Genomic DNA, 18193 nt, shown 5'->3' with positions numbered 1-18193 from the left:
TTCCCTATATTTTTTCCAATAATTGGTGTTATCAGCTTCCATATTGTTCTCTCCTACTTCCCTAATTCCACTGGTGTATAATGATTCCTCCTTGTTTTAATTTGATCCTTATGTTTACCTGTCTTTCCCTATACTTAGTGGTCACTGAGATGTCTCCTTCAGCCAATTACCTGTTTATACTATTTGCTTCTTTTTCTGTTGAACTTTTTGCAGTAATCTTATTATGAATAGGAATTTCATATATATTCTGGATATTTTAGCAATTATATCTTCTCCCAATCTGTGACTTGTCTCAACCTTGCCTATGGTGACTTTTTAATGGTACAAAAGGTTTTTATTACAATGTGCAATATGATTTATTAATATTTCCCTTGTTTTTGTAATATTCTGCCTTTTAAGAAATTCCCTAGACTGACATCATAAAGATATTCAACTATATTTTGAGAGGGCTTAAAGCTTTTTTAGGTCTTTTTTTTTTAAGATTTTATTTACTTATTCATGAGAGACAGAGAGAGACAGAGACACAGGCAGAAGGAGAAGCAGGCTCCCTGTGGGGACCCTGATGCGGAACTCGAACCCAGGACCCTGAGATCATGACCTGAGCCAAAGGCAGATGCTCAACCATTGAGCCACCGAGGTGGCTTTATAGGTCTTATAATCATTTTGAACTTATTTTTTGTGGATGTTGAGAGTTAGAAATCTACTTTTACTTTTCCCTTGTGGATAGCAGTTATCCCAGTGACATTTATTGACTAATCCATACTTCAACTTTTGACTTTTTTAAATTTAGTTTTTATTTTCTATCAAATGGCATGTACAAAATACAAATGCTCAAGAATTCTACAGTCTATTTTAGAAATGAAAACTAGAAGTTCCCTGCCATTATACCTCTTACCATTTCCTGCACCCCAAATATAAATGCTATTTTATTTCTTTTAGTCTTTGTAAAGTTAAAAAAAAAAAAAAGAAAGACAAAAGAAAAGAAAAAACTCTTTGTCCCTTAATCATATGCTTGTGATAACAGCTCTTAATATGTCATATTGGGACATTAGTCTTTAAACTTTGGAAGTTGAGGGTGTTTGTTTCTGTTCTTCTAAACTAATGATACTGTAATGTTGGTTCAATAAATATTTCATATTTACATTATTTTCATTATGCAAACTATTTACAAATGATCTTTGTACTATACTTTAATTACTTTTTCTTTCCTGCACATTTTTGGGTTTGTTTTTCTTGGAGTTATGGTCTTATTTTATTCATATATTTATTTTTTATGATCTTATCATAATTTGCCCCAAGCTATCTCTTATATAAATCTCCTCTTATATTCAAACACTTCCATTTTCTGACAATATCGTCTTTTAAAAAATATTTTAATTGAGATATAATTGACATGTTACAAATTTGTTAGAGGGGTACAACATAATGATTCAATATTTGTATACATTGAGAAATTATCTCAATGTTAAGTTTAGTTAACATCCATCACCTCACATAGTTACAATTTTTTTCCCTTGGGATAAAAAATTTTAAGATCTATTCTCCTAGCAACTTTCAAATGTATAACATGGTATTATTCACTATAGTCACCATGCTGTACATTATATACGCATGACTTATTTATTTTATACCTGGAAGTTTGTACCTTTTGACTCCCTTCACCCATTTTGCTCATTCCCCAACTTTCCTACATATAAATGAGATTAAATAGTATTTATCTTTCTCTGCCTGACTCATTTCACTTAGTGTTCCCAAGATCTGTTCATGTTGTTATGAATGGCAAGATATTCCTTATTTATGACTGAATAATATTCCATTGTGTATGTGTACATTTTCTTTATCCCTTTATCCATTGTGAGTAATAGTGCAGTGACCATAGGGGTAATGTATCTTTTCAAATTAGTGTTTTCATTTCCTTTGGGTAAATACCCAGAAGTGGAATTGCTGGATCATATGGTAGTTCTATTTTTAATTTTTTGAGGGAGCTCCATGCTGTTTTCCATAGAGGCCATACCAATTTACATTCCTACCAACAGTGCACAAGGATTTTCTTTTCTTCACGTCTTCTTAAACACTTGCTATTTTTTGTCATTTCAATAACAGCTATTCTAACAGACATAAGGTGATATCTATTGTGGTTTTGATGTGCCTGTATCATCAACAGGCACTTTTTAAAGATGGCTGTCTCAGAGCTCTCTGACCTGCAATCTGGACAAGTTGTTCTCTTGGAGATAAATAGCTGGTGTCTTGAGATCTCCTGTTACCATCCTGGGAATTCCCTTTGCTTCCCTCTTGTATTAGATTGCTTGTTTTCTGGATCCCATTCTTCCTCTCTTTGCTTAATTCCCTTAATTCAGTGGAATATATTCATTAGTAGCTCCCTAAGAAAGAGTACATGTTAGATAAAGTTTTGGGGACCTTTAACACCTGAAAATATTCTTTCCATAACTTGACAAGGTATATGTTTTTAGATTATGTTCCTCAGATTACATTTTCCCTCAGAATTTTGAAGGCATTACGTCATTGTCCTACTTTCTAGTAATGCTCTTAAAAATTCAGAGCCATTTTATCCCTAATCTTCATTAAGAGAGGACCGGAAATATAGAAGAATCTTCCTGAGCTGCAGAGCATGAGTCCCTTAATGCTAGTGTGGAGTAACAATGAAAGAATTTGGAAGAAACTAATGCATGGTCACTCTCTTCCTGACTGGGGGAGGTGGGCAAGGGACACCTATAGGACCCCAGTGAGGAGAGAAGTCAGTAAGTGAGGATACATGAGCTTCCTATGGGCCAAGTGAAAATAGATTTGTATGGTCTTCAAAGAATCTCCCCCAGGAACTACCTCCTAGGCCTGCAGACCCCAGCAGTAAGAGAGTATGGGTATACTTTTTGAGTCAAGATCTGGGGAGGTGCACAAGAAGTCAACTGGAAAGTGCACTGTTGCAGTATGGAGGCTCCAAGGTCAGGAGTCAATCCTCAAAGGGCCCTCAAATATAACCTTTGATTGCACAGTCAGATTTCAGCATGCACCATGGAGGGCTCAATGGAGATGTTCTCAGTCATACCAAGTTTGCCACATAAAGAACCACTTTGTAAACACTTTTGGAGGAACTACTCCAATGAGAAGAAAAATAATTCTAGGAGATACAACCAAAGATATGGAAAATAAGGATAATTAGATAAATGTACTAAAGGGTATTTTTTGTTCAAAAAAATTATCAGAGGCCAAAGGGCAAACAAACAAACAAACAGAAGCCAACAAAAACCTCTTACTATTCCAGACCTAAAATTCTAGGTAATTCTATGATGGGGAAAAGAAAAGTGTAAACTAAAGGGATGAGAGTGTATCGTAATAACACAGCCTTAAAATCTACAGAACATTATGATGATGTATGATTTTTTTCTTCACAAGAAATGGGGAAAATCCCCTCCTTATCTTGTACCAGGATGATTCAATGTCAGAAAATATCAATGGATTACAATATATTTGCAGTCTTAAAAATAAAAATCATATATTCATTTCAAGAACTACAGGAAAGTTATTTAATAATAGTAGGCAGCCAATGGTGAGTAAAGCAGTGGTATGCTGGAAATGTAATAAAAAATGACCCACTACCTCTTCCAGACACCTCTACCTTGAATAAAGGGTGTAAATGAAAATGGAAATTTTCTTTGTTTTGTTTTGTCTTAGATCAGGTTCTCTAGAAACAGAGAGTGACTATAGAATTCAGGGCAAATGTGTTTTTGAGGAGTATTCTTCAAAAAAAATCAATAGGGTTAAGGATAAGAAAAGTGGGAAAATGGAGCAAAGATATGATTTCAGGATACATGCCATGTAAGTGACACAATAGAACTGTGCTTCCTGGAGTCAGAGACTGGCCTCTTGCACCTTTGAAATCAGTTGATATATATGTAGTGGTAGTGGGGTGGTGGTGTCATGACTTCTCAGGAAAGTTGGCACCTGTCAGGTGAGGGCAATTCTCCTGAGAGAATTGTTTGGAAATCACTCATAGACAGCCTTCACAGCAGCTGAGAGGAGAATGTGCAGGCCCAGTAAATGAATGAGGGCAGGCTGGAGAGGAACAACTTAGCTTCTACCACACTAATTTATATATTAAACTGAAAATTCTAGTTTCTGGATCAAGATTGCATTTTACAACTTGAAGTGACTGTAGGATTTTTTTTCATATCACATTGAAGATTGCTTGTTTTTATCCCAAGGCAGAGGAAGATGTTCTCCAACTGAAAAGGACAGCAGAAGACAGAAAACAAAAACATTTGTTTTTTTTTTAAGATTTTATTTATTTATTCATGAGAGACACACAGAGAGAGAGAGAGGCACAGACACAGGCAGAGGGAGAAGCAGGGTCCATGCAGGGAGCCCAATGTGGGACTCGATCCCAGGTCCCTAGGATCACAGCCTGGGCTGAAGGTGGCGCTAAATCGCTGAGCCACCAGGCTGCCCCAAAACATTTGTTTTTGTTATTTGTTATTATTACATCCAATGAGTCCTACATGCTCGACATACTACATATGTATATACCTATTATACACATATGCATATGTACACACGTCATCACATTCCATGCCACACATACATGTTAGCACATATGTACACATATGTGTACCTGGATATTTCATCTACTGTCTCATATTCTATAGACTAGAAAAAAATCAGTGATATATTCTTACAATGATCTCATAAGTAGCTACTGTTAACATGGGTATTATATATGCATTAAGATCTAAATGACTGTTATTGCTAGAGTGAAAGTGTAGGTGATATTCATATTTTCTTTTTAGCATTCTACTTCTTTGAAATAAAGAAAGTTGAAAAGAGGGCACTTCTTTTTCTGCCAAAGATCTGGAAACACTTTGTCCCTGGATGGACTTTCAGCCAAAGGAGGATCTCCATAGGAATGGAAGAAATCACACGCTCTGCTCCAGGATCCTCCATTTGCCAGGTCACATTGCTTTACTTTGGATTTCTACCATCTGAGAGAAGGTCAGTCCAAAGACCTAAGACCTACCATGGTGCTGCAGATTGCTGAGCAACGCCAGGGAATATGTCCTCTTGTGTCTTTGCCAGGTAAGGATCTGAAGATCTGAAGAGGAGATGTTTGCATCCCCGGTACCTCACATTTTGTGCCAAACCAGGACTACACTGCAAGAAGTCTCTTTGCCAATTTTCCTTTATTAAAAAGATACTCCTCTCCATGCCCAAGAATAATATTATGGAAAAGGATAACCATTTAGCTGTGTTTGACCATGGTCCTAAGGAATTCAGCAGGATCCCACAGAATTCCAAACTACACATTTTTTAATTCATAAGCAAAGGATGAAAGGTACATCATTGGACATGATAATAGAAAATATGCAAATCTTTAGAATGCTTTACAGTGTCCCCAGAATGCAAAGCATCGATATCATGATGGATGTCATGTACCATGGTTATATACATAATATGCAAACATTATTCTCTGAGCAATAATAAAATATGCTTCTTTGGAAATTGTGAAAGCTGAGCTGACCATTAAGGATTTGGCATTTCATTTTGCTGTATGGAAAGACATTTAGCATGTGGTTTCACACCCAGTATTTGGGAGGTGGTCCAAGCTCAGTGGTCCTAGACATAGTCAACATCCGCTTCTTCTAGGATTTAGATAGCCCCACTAGCATTCAGAATCTCTGGGCACACACTGCACCATTATTTTAAAGCACATTTCTTGGTGCCAGACAACAGGCAAACACTAGTGAAGTTCCAGGGAGAGGCATGTTTATTTGTTTTCTGTGGTTCAGAAACCATTTCCGTTTGCTTGAATAAGACAGTGTCTAAAAGCAACTTCCTTTCTTTTCCCATGGCTCCTTGAAATGGCAAATTATTAAAATTATCAGGACTACTGGCATGAGAATGAATGAGAGGTGATCTCATTTTGGAGGAGGCACTGAGCAGAAGAAAAGATTTGAAAAATTAACATGAATCCATTCTATGGGACTCAAGGTTGGGTTTTTTGGGTGATTGTTTGGTAATTCCTCTCTTCCCTCCCTTGATAAACACACACACACACACACACACACACACACACACACACACACACACCCCTTGGTTACTACATCATAAAGATGATTCACCTCGGGAATTCAGCCCATATCACCACTCAGGAGAGGTCATAAATGAGAAGAAAACAATGAACAATGAAGTAGAATTAACAAACAAATGAAGTTGCTGAAAAGAAAACTTTGTTTATAGGTGGCTCTCTGAGTACAGAGAGATCTGGTATATCGATAGATTGCTAATTAGAAAATCTGGAGGGATCCCTGGGTGGCTCAGCGGTTTGGCGCCTGCCTTTGGCCCAGGGCGTGATCCTGGAGACCTGGGATTGAATCCCACGTCGGGCTCCCGGACATGGAGCCTGCTTCTCCCTCTGCCTGTGTCTCTGCCTCTCTCTCTCTCTGTGTGACTATCATAAATAAATAAAAAAAAAATTAAAAAAAAAAATCTGGAGTCTGACCCCTGCTCTGACACCCATGTGAGTTTGGATGAGACCCATAATCATACCAAGCCTCAGTTTCCATTTCTATAAAATGCTGAAACTAGTTGCTTTGCTTACTCCAAAGAATTATTGCTAAGTGTCGAATAAGAGAACATGTGAAAATATGTTATGAACTACGAAGCACTTTACTAATATACCAGTAGAACATGAATATGTTAAACCTAAAGATTGAATTGGTTTTCTTAACTTTGTCCCTTCCTATTTGTTCCCTGTGCCATGAGGCCCTCATCATCTCAGTTCCTACTCAAAACTGGTCTCCTATCTCCAGTCCCATACTTCAAAATCTTTTCAGTCTCTTCTGTAATTGAAAGCTGGTAAATCTTCCTAAATTACCATTTTCCTCGGCAATGTCTTAACTCTTGGAAGCCACTGAAATCCCATGTGGTATTTTAAAATAATAAAAATAAGATGCTATGATAAAGGCATAATGTGGGTGCTAATGTAATCTAGATATCAATTTAGATCTCTCTGTTGCTTGGGAATCAGGGATCTAAATAAGTTGGTTCCTATTCCCAATTCCATAGCCCATAATTGGTCAAAATAATGTCACATACATTATTGAGAACATGCTTGCTAAAGATTGCTAAATTGATCTGGGCCTTTTTTTTCCCCCTCCAAATGATAGAAACTCAACTTAATGGGATTTCTGGGTGGCTCAGTGGTTGAGCGTCTGCCTTTGGCTCAGGATGTCATCCCAGAATTTTGAGATTGAGTCCCACATCGGGCTCCACCCTGGGGAGGCTGCTTCTCCCTCTGCCTGTGTCTCTGCCTCTCTCTTTCTCTCTGTGTCTCTCATGAATAAATAAATAAATAAAATCTTTTTTTAAAAAAGTGAATCTATTTACTTTTAAAAGATATATATATATATATTTAAGATTTTATTTATTTATTCATGAGAGACAGAGAGAGAGAGAGGCAGAGACACAGGCAGAGGGAGAAGCAGGCTCCATGCCCGGAGCCTGACGCGGGACTCCATCCTGGGTCTCCAGGATCACGCCCTGGGCTGAAGGCGGTGCTAAACCGCTGAGCCACCCAGACTGCCCTAGATTCACTTTTATAACAAAAATGGAAAAGAAATATGGCTTCAGGCATGGCTAGATCTAGTGATTCAAATTGTATCAACAGAATTCTGCCTTTTTCTTTTTGCTCTAGTTTCCCTCTGTGTTGTCTTCACTTGAAGACAGTGTCTCTTCATATGATAGACATGCTAATGAATGATTAATTAAGATTTATTAGCAGTTCATTACTGCTACAATTTAAAAAATAAAATAAAAATGGTTTAAACAAGATATTTGTTTCTCACTTATGGGTCTAGATGTAAATCATATAGACAACTATGTCCTGTAAAGTCTTCAGATACCCATTCTTAAAAGTGTGAATGGCCATCTCTCAATCACCCTTTGGTGATTGGTAATACCAGAAAGTATTACCATTGGTAACACCAGGAAGGGTTTTTATTTTCCATGACTCTTTTGGGTAAATATTCATCATTGCTACAACCTAACCACATGTTGTCTTTTTTAAAATCATTGTGAAGTTATTATAACCTTAGGGATATTTACTAAATCTACTATTTAGAAAACTGCTATTTTTATCAGGTTAGTGCTTTCAACTTTGGCTGCTATACCTTAGAATCATCTGAAGGATCTTAAGAAAAAAATGGATTCCAAGATTCCATTGTGGACCAATTAAATCAGAATATCTAGGCAATAGGGCCTGGTTTGTTTTTTGTTTATTTAATTATAGGTTTGGGGGCACCTGGGTGGTATAGTCAGTTGTGTCTGACTTGGTTTTGGCTCAGGTCATAATCTCAAGGTCATGAGATTGCGCCCTGTATCAGGCTCTGTGCTTAGGACTCTCTCTCCCTGTCCCTTTGCCCTTCCCTGACTGTACTTGCTTTCTCTCTAAAATAAATAAATAAATTAATTAATTAATTAATTAATTAAATAAATGTAGGTTCATCACACTGGTCTCCATATGCAGCTAAGATTAATATTGTTTGAGGTCTATGTGGACTAATTGGTCTTCCCTAAACAAAACTTGTCCAAAATGGAGTAAGAAAGACAGAATGACTTTGTCTTGTATCTGGTCACATATACGACTTAGGTATTCTCTAATGTCTCCATCATCTGCAGATGTAAGAACTCCAAGTATCTTCCTAGTCATGGGGTTTTTGGACTCACTCTCAAGAAGGATCCCAATTCCCTGTCCTCCCCATGTCTCTGACCCTTTGACTGGCAGGGCGTATTCTGTTGTTTGGACCCTGTGGCTCATCTTTGCTCATGAATAGTCTTATCATAATTTCCATTTTGTCTAGACTAAAGCTCAGGGCAGCACACACTGTTTAACAATTGAAAGAAATATCCTGAGCTCAGACCTGCCCTAGGACACTCTTCTAAAGCTCCCATTTGCCTTAATATATGTGCAGAGGCCCCTTGCAGCCTAGAGTTTGGCATTATACCAAGCAACTATCTTTTGCTTATCCAGTGTCATAAATTCATCAGTAAGCCTATTTATTTAACTTGGTTTCTTTCTCAAATGACTTCACAAAATGTTAGTAACTGAAAGTCAGGTTCAGAAAGAATTTATGTTTATGGGCAGGCATTTTCAATGACAGAAATCTGGTTACTGAAACATCTGTGTCTTTCCATCCCTTTTCTTCAGCCATTATTTAGAAGGCACCATATTTGACTCCAATGAAAATGTGAGGTGCCAGTTTAGAGGCGGAATCTGCACCAGCTGTTAGGAGGGACATGAGAATCACATAGTTACCTGCTATAGCTATTACTTCTAGTCTACAAGGAATGAGCTTAGTGTTTCACTAAGAAGAAAAGGAAAGAAAGAGCAGGGGTTGGTAATAAAGGATAGCATGATATCCTTACAAAAATGTTTGGGTGTAGCTGGTGAGGAAGAAAGATAAAGTTGATCCACCCATCACCGTCGGGGACTGAGTCCTGCAAAATAACTATTGACTGGATTATTACCTTCTTTCTCATTGCAGTTGTAAATCAAATCCTGGGTTAGGTGAGTTCAGATACCTCTAACCTCTCAGGAACACTGGAGTGCTAATAGTCAGGTGTCTAGTTGCCCATGTTTTACTCATATGCCACAGCACCCCCACAGCTAACCAGTAGAGGGTTAAGCTTTTGCTGAGTTCCCGTGTTAAGGGTGATGGTGGGCTCTGTTCTGGGCCTACCAAGAACTGCCTCTAAGGAGCCAGGTCCTCCATTGAGGCAGTCTGGTGGGGAGAGAGTCTGTCTTTGAAGCCTGATCTACAGTTTCCTTGCAGTTTCATTCCAGGGGACGAATGAAAAATGCCTAACAATGTGTAAGAGGGGCTCAATAAATGATATCCGTAGGAAGGGAAGATACCAGGAGGGAAATCATAAACACAAAGTGGGTGCTGAGACAACAAACATATCAGCAGGGGAATTTAATTTAGGAAGTGATCCAAGAGAAAAGAAAGCTGACAAAGGTTGACAGCTGTGGTTGTAGAGAAGGATGTGAACTTACTCATTTTTTTTATCTCTTGCATCAATCTTCATGAAAAGTGGAAATGGGCTGATTCTGATGGCAGTAATCTTGGACTACCCATAATCTAGTCTCTTTGCACAAGTCAGCAAAGAGTAGTACTATAATGGACCTGGATCTTTCTAAATATGACTGTTTATACTATTATTAAATAATGTACTGTTTTGAGTCCTGGTTTCCTCACTCATAAAGAGAGTGAGATATACCTGTCCTTTTCTCTGGGGTTTTCAAAGCTCAAATGCAGTAGTGTTTATCCATTTTTATTTATCTCATTTGTTCATTTAACAAATATCTATTGTCTACTATGCATCAAGCACTGTTCTGGGTGCTGGAGATATAGAAATGAACAGTGCAGGATAACATCCTTGCTTTTATGGAGCTTACATTTTAGCAGTAGGCAAAAGATAATAAGGAAATAAGCAAATAAATGTCCAACATATCAGGTATCAACAATTGCTATGAAGAAAATACATAGGTAAAGGGGATAGAATTACTGAAAAAGCTTTGTAAACTATGAAGAACTACGCAAAATTAAGATTTTACCCTATTTCAAACTCGACTGAATAATAGGATTAAGCTCAAGGTCTTTGGCACTGGAGAGTGCATTTGACATTTTCAAACAAGAGGAATTTCTGTTATTGCTCATTACAAGATCAGCCTTTTTTAAAAGGCCCCATTTTCCCACCTTCTCTTAAGTCCTTATATTGGCCTGAGGCTTCTTGGAAATGACTCATCCTCTTTAAAATAGAGGGAAATTTAAGTCAGCATCAGAAATATCTAGGATTTGAGTGTTTTCTAAATCTTAATTCTAATCTTTATGTCTATGGAAAGTTCTTTTTCTTATTTTGCCTAATCCCCATTTTGGGAAATAGGAGCACTCTTCTTTTTCCTTTTCTTTCTTTTTGTGAACTCCTCAGTGCTTTATTTTGTTTTTATGTCTGTTGAAGATAGAATCATATTATCTTTATAGGTGCTACGTATTGAATATTAATCTTCAATAGAGATTACACTCAGTTCATTTAATGTAATTTCTTGATTAATGTTAAAAGCGTACTTCTCAAACATTTATGACTGTCTCTAAATGGAAGGCATGTCTTTGAATAGAAAGAATAGCAAATCACTATTCTTTCACCAGTGTGGGCACAACTGAATTAAAAGTGAAGCTAGAAGCCAGATGCAGTTTTTATTTTAACACGGTAATAGAGCACTCTCACCCAAGAGTCTGAGTGCTAGCAACTCCACCTGGAAGGATTGCTTCCATATAATATAAATTGCCTTTAGGCATAAGGTAATAGATTCTAATTATTTTTGATATTCATTCCATTAAGCTGAACTACTTTAAAATGGAACTCTCCTACATTAAAACTCAGTAGTAACTGTTCATAATCTCTTGTTATAAGATACTTTAAATGCTTTTTAGACACTCTCTAGTTTCCACAAGGTAGGTGACCAACAGAAATATTTCCCAAGCTTATTTAACAGTGACAAGACATTACCTTTTTCTCAAAGGTCAAGGAGGGGTTGATGGCTAGATGCTGTGAACAACTCCGATGCAGAAGTCTTCCTTTACTTGCTTCCTGGACTCAAAGAACAAATATTAAGAATCGATAGAGGATTTTATAAAAGGATGTGCCCTTAAAGTGAGGTGCAGAATATGGACTATAATTGTGACTTTGAAAATATGAGGCTTTGTACCACTATTCAATATTATTAGCTTTAAATTGTCCTCAAAGTTTAAATCCAGGGATTTTTCTCTATTTTTATTTCTCCAAATATTTTTGATTTGTATGAACTAGAGAAGACCCCTGCATTTTTATTTTTAAAAATTGCTAAGAAGGCTAAAAAAAAAAAAAATTAAGATAGCATTGAGATCCTAAAACTGAAATCCAATTTAATAGTCTCAGTGTGAGGGTGAGGACTTTTTAAAGCAACAGTTCATTATCACTTCCCTGTCTTCAATTTATTCTTTTGTTTTTTAATGGAATTAAAGGTTTTATTTTTTGCCGTTTGTTAAAAGAAAATAAAGTTCTACATGATATGAACACCAAAACAAACACTCATTTAATTAGGTATTTAAATATTCACTAAAACATTATCTATTTCTTTCTAAAATCCTACTTAAAAAAATCAATTACTTGCTTTGAAAAGTAGACTTTTTTAAACGTTTGTGTGTGTTGTAATTTCCAGTATGAAACTTGCCTTTTTAAATTAAAACTGAGGATCAGAGACAAATGACATGTTGCATTTTTTTCTTTCTTAGTTTGCCTACCTTTCCTCTCCAGTCTCAATAGGCTGTGTCTTTGTGCACCTGAAGAAGACAAACTTCTTTTTTTGAATAAAGCTATTCTATACAACTTGCTGGCATAAGTGAGAGGAATTCTCTCAGGCATGCTCTTTTTTCCTCCATTTCCTCCCACTATCTTGACCAGAGGTTCTCTCTACCCATACTCCAATCTCATAATCTGAAAAGAAAAAGAAAACATTGTTCCAGCTCATTCTGGTTTGAAATAGGCCTTTGAGCTCTATTTACAAAGAGTCATTTCCATGACAATATCAAAGCCCTCAATTTCTATTCGGTGTTATAAAGAGGAAAATCTCTCATTCAAGTGACCCTTCAGACCTGTATTTTTTCCAAGGTGTGAGATCAGATGTGAAATGAGCCCATAAAGAAACTGGTTGGGAAAAACCAATAACTACACCCTGGGATTCTTTCCTGGGGTGTTAACAGTTCCATGTAACCCTCGGTTCTATTTGCATTAGTCCTCTGTTGAATATAAGAATTAGAGAAAGCACTTTAAATAAGGAAATTGAAACTTTATCCACTTCTATTCTATATTCTATTGAAAGTCTAAGGACATTTGATAAAATCAAATCACATTTGTATAGGTAGTGGCACTTCCAAGAGATTAAAAAATGCAAATAAATAACTAAGGAATTTGCAAGATGAGTATTTAAAGTGCAGTCATATCTGCTGTCTCTTTAATGCTGATGAAAGCCATCCTGCAAAAGGAACTTCAGTATTTTCGGTAGCCTTAGAAACAGGAAACTTTTTTATGGTGAAATTTTGAATACAAATTCTGCTTTTGGTATTTTTCAAAACACTGGAGATAGTGAAATAAGACATAAATATGCTAAACTTTAGAAATATTCACTTTTCCAAAAGCTGTTCTGAGTTTCCGATGGAATTTTATTCCTTTTCTTATTTTGTAGGAAGGATTTTGGCTATTAAACTGCAGAGTGAATCTGACTGTTAAGATCAAGAAAATCTTGGATACACGTTGAATTAATGCTATAAACTTTCTTATATGTCTTCAGATGCTTTGGAGGAAATTAAATAGACAAGGGGACTGATTCCCATCCAATCTACTGCCATTTGTGAAGTAAAAATTACCTTTGAACACAGAGCTTCATAGTAATTGCATAATTATTTTTGTTTTCTCATCAATGCCAGCCTGCTACAAGTGAGGTACAGCAGTCTGAAAAGAAGTAATCTGAGATGGAATTCTAACAAATTAAAAAATATTTCCTGCAGCCACCCCTCTTCTTTCTGATTTGTAAAAAGCCATTTCAAGAATTTATGGTGACACTGTAAAAAAAGTAAACTAAAGATCAATATCTCTGATGAATGTAGATGCAAAAACCCTCCACAAAATTCTAGCAAACTGAATCCAACAATACATTAAAAAAAATCATTCTCCTCAATCAAGTGGGATTTATTCCAAAGATACAAGAGTGCTTCAATATTTGCAAGTCAATCAACATGATACATCACATCAATAAGAGAAAGGATAAAAACCATATGATCATTTCAATGGATGCAGAAAAATTATTTGATAAAGTACAACATCCATTCATGATAAAAACTGTCAACAAAGTAGATTTAGAGGGAACATACCTCAACATCACAAAGGCCAAAATGAAAAACCGACAGCTAATATCATACTTCATGCAGAAAAACTAAGAACTTTTCCTCTAAGATCAGGAATAAGACAAAGATGTCCACTTGTACTCTTTATTCAACATAGTACTGAAAGTCCTAGCCACAGCAATCAGACAACAAAAAGAAATAGTGCTTGCTTCTGCAGCACATAATTTAAAGAATTGGAACAATGCATGGAAGATTGGCATGGCCACTGTGCATGGAAGACATACAAATTTGTGAAGTGTTCCATATTAAAAAAAAAAATCAGCCAATCAATAAAAGACATCCAAATTGGTAAGGAAGAGGTAAAATTTCCACTATTTGAAGATGATATGATAGTGTATATTGAAAACCATAAAGAATCCACCAAAAAGCTACTAGTACCGATAATTCAGTAAAATCATAGGGCACAAAAATTAATATACAAAAACCAGTTGCATTTCTATATAATAATAATGAAGTAGCAGAAAGAGAAAGTAATAAAACAATCCCATTTACACTTGCACTAAAAAGAACAAAATAACCTAGGAATAAACTTAACTAAGGAGGTGAAAGGACCTATGCTCCAAAAACTATAGAACACTGATGAAAGAAATTAAAGATGACATAAACAAATGAAAGATGTTCCATGCTCATGGGTTGGAAGAACAAATATTGTTAAAAAGTCCATTCTAGCCAAAGCAATCTATAAATTTTAATGTAATCCCTATCAGTATTTTTCACAGAACTAGAACAAATGATCCTAAAATATGTATGGAACCACATATTTTAAAGCCCAAAGAACCAAAGCAATCTTGAAAAAGAAAATCAAAGCTAGAGGTATCACAGTCCCAGGTTTTAAGATGTACTACAAAGCTGTAGCAATCAAAACAGTTTGGTGCTGGCACAAAAATAGACACATAGGTCAATAGAATAGAATATAGAGCCCAGAAATAAATCCATGGTTTTATGAACAATTAATCAATCACAAAGGAAGCAAGAAGATACAATGGGGGAAAGGCAGTCTCTTCAACAATGGTGCTGGGAAAACTGTACCACTTTCTGATACTATGCATAGAAATAAACTCTAAATGGTATAAGGACCTAAATGTGAGACCTGAACCATAGAATTGCTGGATGAGGTATGCCTGGGTGGCTCAGTGACTGAGCATCTGCCTTTGGCTCAGGATGCGATCTTGGGGTCCTGGGATCGAGTTCTGCACTGAGCTTCTTGCAGGGAGCCTGCTTCTTCCTCTGCCTATGTCTCTGCTTCTCTCTGTGTCTCTCATGAATAAATAAATAAAATCTTAAAAAATAAAAATAAAATTCCTAGACAAAAACATAGGCAGTAATCTCTTTAATATAAGTTGTAGCAATACTTTTCTAGATATGTCTCCTCAAGCAAGAGACTCAACAGCAAAAATAAACTATTGAGACTACACCAAAATAAAAAGCTTTTGCACAGTGAAGGAAAGCATCAACAAAACAAAACAAAAAAAAACAACTTAGTAAATGGGAGAATGTATTTGCAAATGATGTTTCCAATAAAGGTTTAATACCCAAAATATATAAAGATTTATACAACACAACATAAAAACCCCCAAAATAATCCAATTAAAAATGAGTAGAGGGTTACCCAGCTGGCTCAGTTGGTTAATTGACTGGGTCTTGATTTTGGCCCAGTGCCTTAGAATTGAGCTCCACATCAGGCACTGTGCTCAGGGGGCAGTCTGTGTGAGAATTTTTTCTCCCTCTGCTCCTCCCCTTGCTCTCTCTCTTTCTCTCAAATAAATAAATAAATAAATAAATAAATAAATAAATAAATCTTTTTTAAAAAATGAGCAGAGGAACTAAAAAGACATTTTCTTTTTTTTTTTAATTTATTTATTTATGATAGTAACAGAGGGAGAGAGAGAGAGGCAGAGACACAGGCAGAGAGAGAAGCAGGGTCCATGCACCGAGAGCCCGACGTGGGATTCAATCCTGGGTCTCCAGGATCGCGCCCTGGGCCAAAGGCAGGCGCCAAACCGCTGCGCCACCCAGGGATCCCAAAAGACATTTTCTAAACAAGGTATACAGATGACCAATAGAAACATGAAAAGATCAACATCACTCATCATCAGGGAAATGCAGATCAAAAGCACAATGAGATGTCACCATACACCTGCCAAAATGGCTAAAATCAAAACCAACAAGAAATAACAAGTGTTAGTGAGAATGTGGAGAAAAAGGAATCTGTTTGTGTTGTTGATGGAAATGCAAGCTGGTGTAGCCACTGTGGAAAATGTTATGAAGATTCCTCAAAAAATTAAAAACAATTACCATATGATCCAGTAATTTCACTTCTGGGTATTTACCCAAAGAAAATGAAAACACTAGTTAGAAAAGATATATATACCCCCTGGTTATTCCAGCATTATTTAGAAAAGCAAGCTATGGAAGCTTGCCCACATATCCACTGGTAGATGGATGGATAAGGAAGATGTGGTATATATACACAATGAAATATTACTCAGCCATAAAAAAAAGAGTGAAATCTTTCCATTCGCAGAAACATGGATGGACCTAGAGGGTATAATGCTGAGTGAAGAAAGTCCATCAGAGAAAGACAAATACCATGTGATTTCACCTGTGTGTCAAATTTAAGAAACAGAACAAATGAACAAAGAAAAAAGATACAAACAAACAAACAAAGCCCATACTCTTAACTATACAGAACAAATTGGTAGTTGTCAGAGGGAAGGCGAGCGAGCGGGTTATGTATGAAATGAGGGGATTAAGAATACACTTGTGATGAGCAGTGAGCAATAGATACAAGTGTTGAATCATTACGTTGTACACCTGAAGCTAATATAGCACTGTATGTTAACTATAGTTGGGTAAAAAATTTCTGAGCAGTGATATAGCTACATAGTATGAAGTGATAAAATAGTAATTATATAAATATTAGTAGATTAATATTAACTCCAAAGTCTATGTATTAAAATAATAAACTTCTGCTTGTTAAGATTTTCAGATTATGTTAATCTTAATATATGTATATATATTTATATGAACTATCTCATTTTCCAAAGGATGAGGAAACTTTGGGTATAAGACTATGTTACAAGGACAAGTAAAATATTGTACCTTTCTTTGGCTGACTCCATTTGTATGGCTTGGGCAACTCACAAGAAGGGTTGACTTCTTTTGACTTGGTTTCTCTCTTAAAAACATGGATAAAGAGACCCTTGGCTAACAATCACAAATGTTCAAGCCTCAAAGTTAAATTTTCCTTCTGGTAGTTGTAACTAGATGAGAATGAGGAAATAGGATAGATGAAGAATATTTTATAAAATGAAGACATGTAAGGTTTTCTCTTAGAGCTGGTTAATTAGTCTGCCTTTTCCCTTATGTCTGGTCCGAGAAGTTTTGCAGTCAATACTTTAGACTGCAGAGCCCACTGTGTGGTAAGAAATTTTTCATTTTAGCTGTCATGTTCCATCTCACTGCTGCTGCCATGACACACTGCTCAGTTTTGGAGGTATGTTTTTAATTATTATTTTTAAAATCTTAGAGTATTTTGGACATAGTAGGTACTTATTAGAATTGATAATGATGGTGAATTTTTTTCTCCTTCTATGTTATACATTTGATATTTCTGTAGTAAATATTTTTCTCAAAATATTTTAAATTTGCCTTCTGTTCGAAAAGGAGACCACTTTATTGGCAAACATGTGCTTAAGGGTAGTGAACACAGGTTTTGGAGTCAGGAATTTCAACCCTGGCTTTACTAAATATTCTTGGGTAAGTTATTTAACCTTTCTGACTCTGAGATTTCACATGTGAAAATTGTAAATAGTAATGCACAAATCTCAGTTTTTCTTTTGGAGACAAATGAGATGAAAAAATGTGCCTAGTATATAGTGCTTAACATACAAGTGATTTATTTTATTATTGTTGTTATTCTTAATAGAAGTAAGACTCTACAATATAATTCTGTTTAAAACCTTTGAAGATTTTTTTTTAATTGAGTTGACTAGGGGCACCTGGGTGGCTCAGGCAGGTAAGTCTCTGACTTTGGCTCAGGTTATGATCTCAGGGTCCTGGGATCAGGCTCCCTGCTCCTGAAGGAGTCTGCTTGTCCTTCTCCTTCGGGTCTGCCCCTTCCCCTATTTGTGCTCTCTCTCTAAAATAAAATACAATTTACAATTAAAAAGATAAAATGA

At 36.2% G+C, this 18193-nt stretch overlaps 1 protein-coding gene and 1 non-coding gene across 22 annotated transcripts in view; both read left to right on the top strand.

Moving 5' to 3' along the window:
* The window catches only part of LOC144292990 (uncharacterized), a 329341-nt gene extending 311841 nt beyond the window's left edge, over positions 1–17500 (top strand). For 19 of the 21 annotated variants that reach the window (XR_013360568.1, XR_013360534.1, XR_013360550.1 and 16 more), the window contains 2 exons: positions 4803–5088; positions 13295–17500. The gene's annotated coding sequence lies outside the window, so the exon portion shown is untranslated. Of the gene's footprint in view, positions 1–4802; positions 6304–13294 lie in introns of those variants that run through there. The other 2 variants (XM_077864072.1, XM_077864053.1) reach the window with 2 other exon arrangements.
* On the top strand, positions 14154–14262 carry LOC144303804 (U6 spliceosomal RNA). The gene has a single exon (XR_013370780.1). It is a non-coding gene; the product is annotated as a U6 spliceosomal RNA (small nuclear RNA).
* Positions 17501–18193: the final 693 nt, after the last annotated feature.

This window comes from Canis aureus, chromosome 2 (genome assembly GCF_053574225.1).
Source record: "Canis aureus isolate CA01 chromosome 2, VMU_Caureus_v.1.0, whole genome shotgun sequence".
NCBI classification, from domain to species: domain Eukaryota; kingdom Metazoa; phylum Chordata; class Mammalia; order Carnivora; family Canidae; genus Canis; species Canis aureus.
The sequence above is the reverse complement of the archived record's forward strand: the minus strand, read 5'-3'. Positions and strand labels throughout refer to the sequence as shown.